Consider the following 7143-nt stretch of genomic DNA (forward strand, 5'->3'; position numbering starts at 1 on the left):
AGCAGAAAAGCATGGGCCATGAGAAAACTGGGTGCACAACCACTTGTGCCTGTGTGCCAGGCTGAGCCCTCTAAATTGCTGCTGGTGCTGAGAGTATTTTCTCCAGCTTCCTTTGCTCCACATCTGCCTGGAGGTAGGAGTGTCTTGCCCAGTGCAGATTGGTAGCATGAACAGGACGTGTTTGTCAGTAGGAGAAAAGTGACGTATTTAGTGACCAAACAAAATTGATGATAATGTCTAAAGAGCTACTGAAACTTTCTGAACAGGCTCAGACATTTGTTTTCCCAGCAGGTTTTATTGACTGGCCTCATTGTAACATCTTGCCTGAGCAGTTGTAAAAAAGATTTCATTATGGTGGTGAGTTAGAGCTTTTTTTTTGGATGAGTTGAGATTTCAACGATAAATTTTATTGCTTTTGAAATATTGCAGTGTGCAAGAACACACACACTGATTTTCTTGTGATTACTTGACTTTGTGTTAATGTGGGTTTTCTAATTCCATGTAAGTAATTTTAATTATGGACAACCTGTGCTGCATGGATCTTCATCTTTCCTCAATGAATATAAGCAATGATGGGAATTGGGCTAAATTACTTGTTAAATTACAGCATCTTTTTCTGCTTGATAACAATTCTCCATGGATCATTGCCAAAAAAAGGCTTATGAGATAGCCGACTACCTCAATGTATATGTGAAGTTTGTCACCTCTTTATTACCTAGGTTAAGTACATTATAGGAATCTGTTAGGTTATTCAACCAGAGAGAGAATTTTATAGCAAACATAAGGATAGAAATATTGGAGCCTAGAGTGTGTAGGATCAGGATACAGCTACGTGTTATGCCAGTATATATATAAGTCATTAATTTGACGTTACTGTCTTGGTTTGAAAGACAGGTGTCTGCTAGGGAAGGCAGGAGCCTCCCTTGGAATGGAGAAATGTAAACCCCCTCCCTCTGAATTATTATAATTTTGAAATTAAGAGGCTCTCGGGTGACGATACGGGGATAGGAGCAGCAGTTTTTCACAGGTATGTATAATAAGGCAAACAAACCCCTCTGGCAGGAGCAGCGAGCAGGAGCAGGAGCCAGGGACCCTTCCGGCCGCAGGCGCTCTGCCCTCGCTGCAGTTCCGGGCACGGCCGGCAGGGGCGCTGCTGCTCCCGGCGGGCGGGGCGGGGGCGGGGCTGCCCCCGCGCCTGCAGGGGGCGCTGTGGCGCGGGCTCGGGGGGGGGGCGCGGGAATGGCGGCTCGGCCCTGAGGGGAAGGGATGGCGGAGAGGCTTTGCTGCACAGGCCCGTGGGGCAGCCGGTCCCGGTGCCCCTGCAGGGCTTAGAGAAACAGCAAGCTGGGCCGGCAGGAATGAGTGAAAATCCCGGGGTGGTAGCAAGATGTATCAGAAGCTGCGGGGCTGTGGCTGGAAGCGCGGGACGTCTCGGCAGGCAGGCGGTGCGGGGCTACAGCGCAGCGACAGCTCGGAGCAGCGCCGGAGAAACAACGGGGACCGGACAGCGGCAGCTCGGCTCCCAACAGGGCACAGAGGGGCGAGCCCAAGGTCCCGGGTACCCGAGCGGATGGGGATAGGCCCCTCGTGTTTAGTGAGGTGGGTGTTCGTAAGGTGCCAGTCCAATGGCTGCTCCCACTGAGACAGAGAAATTAAGAATCAGGAATCACGCATCAGGAAATGCTTTTAGCTAAAAAGGGGCTGACAAAACCGTATGAAATACCTAAACGTTTACTGTGCTTACAAGGACGGGAAGAGAGCAAGGCTACAAAGTAAGATAAAAAGCTAGAATGCGCAAACAAGATGCAAGGACGAAGGCACCACAGGACAGGGGGGCTCTTCAGGCCCCTAAGCCAGGAAAACTGGTATTAAAGTCTGGGAGATGGAGAAAGGACTAAAAAAGAGCACATGCAAGGAGACAAGGTGAAGAGTTCAACTGAGAAGTAGACTACTAACTTCATCCCCAAAAGATGCCCAGACGACCACCAGAGCGACGCGCAAGGAGCAGTGCATAGAGGCGTGGAGCTAATTTTAATACAAAGCTGGGGCAGGCTGGGTTAGGGAATGAAAGTGTATGAGGTGAATTGTGTAACCCCAGTTTGTACAGAATAAAAAGGTGCAAGTCTCCGAGGGTGTGCATGTTTTTTTTGGAGGAGCTATTTCCCATGCACCTCAGTGCTGAATAAATACGTACCAGATCGTGTAACTTTGTAGGTTATAGAGTTTTTCTGGATATCACTATGAGCAAAGGGTCACCCACAGAAAGGATGAGACAGTACAGGACTGGGCTCCGGAGGTGACAGGGAATTCTCCTCGCAGTATCAACTAGCCTGTTCTCCTCTGAAACCAAACACCAGCGACCCAGCAGCTCCCCAACCCCGTCTTTTTGCCTGTCCAAATCTCCAAGTATCCCTTCTCCCCTGAGTTTGGCCACTCTTTTGTTTTCCTTAAAGTACCCATAAGTACTCAATAGTTAATTTCCTAGCAATTTATGGGAAAACATTCCTTAAGTACAAAAGAAAATAAACCCAATCCCCAACAATAATTTAACATAAAAACTGAAAATATGTTTGATTTATATAAAAGGGTTATGGTGTTCTGTGAGTTTGTTTTGAGGAAGAAGGGTATTTTACTGAAAAGTCAGAATTTGTATATAAACACTAAGCTGCCTTTGGGGAGGCCAATAATGTCTGTACTGAGGTTATGTTATAAGGCTGGAGATGTTTTTGAATATAGAGTTTTAATCATTATAACTGCTAAGTATGTAATGAGTAATACCTGCCGTGACTTTTGGAGGATTTTTCAGTGACTATTATAGAAATACAAACAGTTATGGATAAAACATAGCAAATGAAAAAATAAAGATTGAAGTTCACTGGTTATCATACTGTAATGAAGCTGATGTTATATTAATTGAAGTGAGCTAATGTCTATAGCAGAAGCAGAGGGGCTGGATGGAAAGTGCACTCATTTCTAACAGTTGAAATGACAGTGTAATTACAGGAAATAGAGATTATTCCCAAAGAAAGAATAAAGAAGAAGACACAGGAAGCCATCAGGATGTTACCACTGGAGAGGAGAGTCTGGGAGAGGAGATTAGATTAGGAATAGAAACGGCCTAACTGGAAGGAATTGCTGACTACTCTGTTTCCTTTTGTTTCCCTCTCATCTTCCTTCCTGTGGAAAAGTCTCATGGAGGGGTAAGATGATGCTGAGAGTAGCGTTGCTAAGGAAGGTAACAAAAAGGAACATAAGCAGGGAGTGTGCCCACCCCATTCACCCTCACTGACATGTTGTGATAGGACTCTGGAATGGAGGGATGCCTCACATCTGCTTCTTCCCTTCTGCTTGGCTCAGAATACCACAAGCAGCCAGAAGCACTTCTCTCATCCTCCTGGCTGCTACTGTATTGATTAAATTAGATTAAATACTTTATTGAGTAAATTAGTCCTCCTTGAGTTGAGACTGAACTACATAAAGCAGTTTGTAGCCCACAGTTCTAGGTCTTATTGACACGCATATTAATGAGGCCAGATGTTGACTTCAAACTGTTTCTTTCCAACTAAGAAAATCTTTATATTAACTTACTTTTTTACAAGTATTTATTGTAAAATATTTGATGACTCTTTGCACGTCATAAGAAATGCTCTTACATCATGAGTCTCTAATTTTATTCTTTCTCTTCTGAGTCTCATTCTGTGGTAGATGAATCAGATTTGAAGTGATAGCAGATATTTCAACATAACTTGAACACAATGATAGTGAGGAACCTAAAAAATATCAGCAAGTCCAAAAAACCTCTGAGAGTGGAGTTCCAGAAGAGTAAATGCTGTCCAGCTCAAAATGAAATCTTAGGGTCTTCTTGGCTGTTCTTGGCTGCCCCGCTCCAAAGCTGTTCAGTCACTCATGTGACTTCCCTTATTTTCTCTTGTGCCAGAATATTCTATGAGCTCATGTGGAGTTGAAAAATGTTGCATTCAGATCTGTGAGCTTGCAACATGAACAGCTTTTATTTGTGACCTTTATTTTAAAGACAAGCAGAGCTGCCAATAATTTAGGCACATTCTTAGACTTGTTGGAGCAGGCTAGTAAGTGCCTAAAAAGAGTTCCTTGGATATAGAATGAGATAAGAAACAGGAGAAATTCTTCGAAATCAGAGCCACACACAACAAAAGTAACTTCTGATGAGCTCAGAGAAAAGGTCTGTATTTCATAAATAGACCTAGTCTCTGTAAGATTTCAATCTCAATTGCTTTGGATTTTCGGCTCTGCTAGAACTGTGTGGTTTTACTCTGCATGTGATACCTGATTATTCACACATATCACAGCACTTGTCATAACATCATCGTTTTCCTGTGAGAATTTGATTCTTCATGCCCCTAATCTGGTGAAAAACAGCTTACTTTTTCTACAGGGATGCAGGCATATGCAAAACATAAGCATTCAGTACAATAAGAGCTGAAATGCTTCCCATTTTACTGTTATTCCCATGTGATTTAATGACTCATAATGGGCATATTAATCCCTGTTTATGTAAAACATTTGCATTGCCCCTCTAGACTATATATCTTAGTACATTTACTTCCCAACAGAGGCTTAATTACAGGTTTTAAAAGATCAATACAAAAGGTACCGATATACATGTCTTTAAAAAGAAGAAATTTTTTTAATGGCATTAACATTTAGATCAATTTAGTGCATAATGTCAAAGAACACTGTATTATATAACAAGGTATGTACTCAGGCTACATAAATAAATTTTTAACTTGAAATTAGGAGATCAATGAGCATTAACTGTTTTCCCAGTTATAGTTAAAGGTGGTTATAGTTATAGTTTCACTTACATTTTGGGAACTCATTACATTAAAGTCTTCTTCAAGAAACTCTTTTTTTGTGGGGTCGCTCGAGTTTTCTGTTTGAGGGGCGAGAAACAATCACTGTCTGTGAAGGTGGTCAAAGAAAGAGTGGAGAGCAGAAAGACTTTGTGGAAGTAGTTTTTTCAATGGTGGGGGAAAGTGCTTCTCTATTTTTGTCAATGTTTTGAAAAATGTCATCAGCTCTTAAGGACTGTCAGCAGGTTTTTGAAGCTGGCACATTGGAGAGTGATAGAAAGAGAGCATTTGGCCTGTTCTTCTCACCTAGAAACCCTGCTCCTCTCGCCAACCCCCGACAGCTGAGATTTTACTTCTTCACAAGCCTGTAAGAAAGGAGGAACAAAAGCAGACCTGGAAGGGGGCTGCTGAAGGCTGCCCCTGGCATGGGCTCAGGGGCAGTTGTCTGGGCAGGGAGCGAGCTGAGCGCCCTGCCTGTTCTGCTGCTCCCGGCTCCTGGGGGGTACGGGTCCTTCCAGCAGCAAGGGAGCCCATCCTGGTGAGATCTCCAGAGCCATGGACTGTGGTACAGCACATGGGCCCTTTTCACAGAACACCTGGGGGAAGGACTTTAACAGAGATCCTATGCTGACACAGAGGCAAAATTTGAGGCCTGACAGACTTAGTGACATGTGAGAACAGAGTAATTATACATTTCATATGGGACAGGCACACAGGAGTCTGAGCTGTGAGTGGATGTTCAGAGACTTGGCCACCCTTGAGGGTGAGTTGGGGCTTCCCTAAAGTCAGGACTTTGATGTGCTACGCACAGCTTAGCACATGGCCCAATGTCTTTCATAGGAAGATGTGGACCTGTGAGAGGTGGGATGGAGGTCCTTGAGGAGCTGAAATTCAGACATAAACTATAGCTATTCCTGTTGAAAAGATGGCATGTTTGATGTCCTGGACAATTGTGTTATGAATTCAAGTGGCTATTGTTGATTTAAACTGAAGCTTAGTCTCATGACTGGGATTTCTGCTGAGTACAGGTTTTCAGGAAGGTCTTTGTGAAACAAGGGAGACTCCAGCAAAACATGCAAGAAGAGAATTCTCTTGCTTTAAATTTATTAAGGTAATAAGACCCTGTAGGACAGCTCAAGGACCCAAGGGACAGGGGAGGAAAGGAACAAGAAAGCAGGTTTAAGTTGTAGCCAAGGTAAAGAAAGCATGATAAATGAGGTGAAAATACAATTGTGTTGCCTTGGCTGCTCCAAGGTGAAAGAATTGCAGATCAATGTATCCCAGCCGGGGAGGATGAGGAACAAATAGGCTTGTGAGTGAGGTTGTGAAGTATGGAAGCCAGCTTATTAGGTGTAGCAGCAAAAGTTTCTCTCTTGGATTGTTAAAGTCTTTACAGCACTGATTGATGACTGGGTGAGAATTTGAACTTTTAGAAATACTTGGGGGAAAGACAAAGTGTTTGTGAGTGTATTACTGCCACTGAGAGACAGATTTTTTGACTTTTAAGGTAGGAGGACCTCCAGGACAGGGTCATAGAGCTGGTTGGGTCCATCTTCCATGAAATGATTTTCCTGAGCCCAAATCTGGTTGGAATATTGATGCACCCTTTATGCAGGCAAGCAGATGGGATCCTAAGCACTCTCAGGCAATGTGTATTCTTCATGGACATGAATTCTCACTGTTTTGAGCTTTTAAGATCAGAAAGAATGAAGCTTTTACTTTGGAAGTTATCTTTTTTAGGGGAAGTTCTTGGGTGGGACTGCTCAACAGTTGAGTATAAAAAAAGCCTGCGACTAAATTTTGGAGTGAAAACAACTGTTCGTTTTTTAAAACAACTTTTAGAGATGTCTTCCAAATTTATGCCTGGCTCCTGATAAAATTGGTGAAGTGATCTTGATATGAAAAATAACCTATGCAGCTGCCCTCAAATTTGTGCTGCAGTTAATGTATTTTGAATATGGTTTTTAAAATAGTCTGTTAAACTAAAGCAGGGCATTTATTCCACTTTTTGATGCTGGATTTTTCTGGGGTGATACAAGTATGTTTAGCTCTCTGGATATTGAGTTAATCACGTACTCACTGTCACTGCACTGAAGTCATCAGAAATGAAGTTACCCTTTAATTATGGAAAGAGATGTGCCTTTTCAATGCTTCATTGAGCCTTACATTGCTGACTTTGGACCTTTAGGCAGTTGGGAATGTCTTATTTAGAATGCCTTGGGGAAGGATTCTGGTTATTTTTATAAATACCCTTCATTTCTCATACTTTTGAAAGACTTTCTTTTACAAAATACACCTTTGTAAAAAACTG

At 42.8% G+C, this 7143-nt stretch overlaps 1 long non-coding RNA gene across 1 annotated transcript; it reads left to right on the plus strand.

The window, feature by feature from the left end:
• Window positions 1–291: 291 nt before the first annotated feature.
• Window positions 292–2127, plus strand: LOC147650558 (uncharacterized). The gene is made up of 3 exons (XR_015276349.1): window positions 292–357; window positions 891–1027; window positions 1439–2127. It is a non-coding gene; the product is annotated as an uncharacterized LOC147650558 (long non-coding RNA).
• The last annotated feature ends 5016 nt before the right edge of the window (window positions 2128–7143 follow it).

This window comes from Cyanistes caeruleus, chromosome 14, assembly GCF_971803275.1.
Source record: "Cyanistes caeruleus chromosome 14, bCyaCae1.hap1.1, whole genome shotgun sequence".
NCBI lineage: Eukaryota > Metazoa > Chordata > Aves > Passeriformes > Paridae > Cyanistes > Cyanistes caeruleus.